Source organism: Chrysochloris asiatica, unplaced genomic scaffold (assembly GCF_000296735.1).
Source record: "Chrysochloris asiatica unplaced genomic scaffold, ChrAsi1.0 scaffold00082, whole genome shotgun sequence".
Taxonomy (NCBI): domain Eukaryota; kingdom Metazoa; phylum Chordata; class Mammalia; order Afrosoricida; family Chrysochloridae; genus Chrysochloris; species Chrysochloris asiatica.
The window spans coordinates 10,572,665-10,573,898 of NW_006408600.1; the positions used below are offsets into that span (position 1 = coordinate 10,572,665).

General features: G+C 37.5%; 1 pseudogene; it reads left to right on the top strand.

Moving 5' to 3' along the window:
- Positions 1-376: 376 nt before the first annotated feature.
- Positions 377-751, top strand: LOC102827150 (annotated as a pseudogene).
- The last annotated feature ends 483 nt before the right edge of the window (positions 752-1,234 follow it).

Here is a 1,234-nt window from a genome sequence, read left to right on the forward strand (position 1 = left end):
TAATGAGTCTTCCTCCAATCCTGATGCAGTGTTCTTCTTTATATAATCCAGCTTCTTCAGATCATTCGCTCAGCATACATATTGAATAAGTATGGTGGAAGACTACCAGTCTGGAACTCACCTTACCTAGTTTGTAATCATTCAGTATCCCAAACACAGTACAACAAGCTGACAAACAAGTGGTGGTCTGTCTGTGTAGTTTGTCACGTATAAATATGTATTATAAAATGCATAGCCTTGACAAATCATGTGACAGCTGCTTGCAGAGGAACCTACCTCTTAGTCTGCCCCTGAAGTGACAGCAGCAAGAACTCGGGCGTCCCTGGGAGCAAAACCTCAGTGTAGAGATTGAACCTGCGGGAGGAAGGGGTTCATCATGGCGGATGACCTAAAGAGATTCCTGTATAAAAACTTGCCAAGTGTTGAAGGACTCCATGCTATTTTTGTGCCTGATAGAGATGGAGTGCCTTTTATTAAAGTGGACAATGATAATGCTCCAGAGCATGCTTTGAGATCTGGCTTCTTATCTACTTTTGCACTTGCAAAAGACCAAGGCAACAAATGTGGACTTTCAAGAAACAAAAGTATTATCTGTTATTACAACACTTACCAGGTGGTTCAATTAAATCAGTTTCCTTTGGTGGTAAGTTTCCTAGCCAACAGCAATGCCAATTCAGGACTTATTGTCACACTAGAGAAGGCACTTGCTCCATTATTTGAAGAATTGAGACAAGTTGTGGAAGTTTCTTAATCTGAATTTTTTTAATCAAATGGTCTTGATGTGTACCTTCATTATACCTGAAAAAATGTCAATTCATCAGTCTCTAGACTGTAATAATATTTGTATCTGTGTACTCAAGAAAAGGCCCACTTTCCTACTGTATACTAAAGAAAGAGCCTATAGATATAATATCTGGACAGATTGTTATAATTCCTTGTTTAGAGTCTTTTCTTATTTAGTGAGATGTGAGAATATCACAAAACGTTTCCATCTTTCACAGTTCCCATGGAGTTTAGTTCTGTCACCAAGTATGGATGTGATTCTCTTCAGTGGATCAGAATCACAATGGTGTAATGATTCATTTGGACCATTAAGTGACCCTTATTGTAAAATGTCTGCTATCTATAACCAATCAGTTACAATGTTTGTGTGTTCTTTATAAAATTTAGATGTGATTCATTATTAAGGTATTTCCTGTATTGGTATGTATGTAAACATATGGATAATACAGCC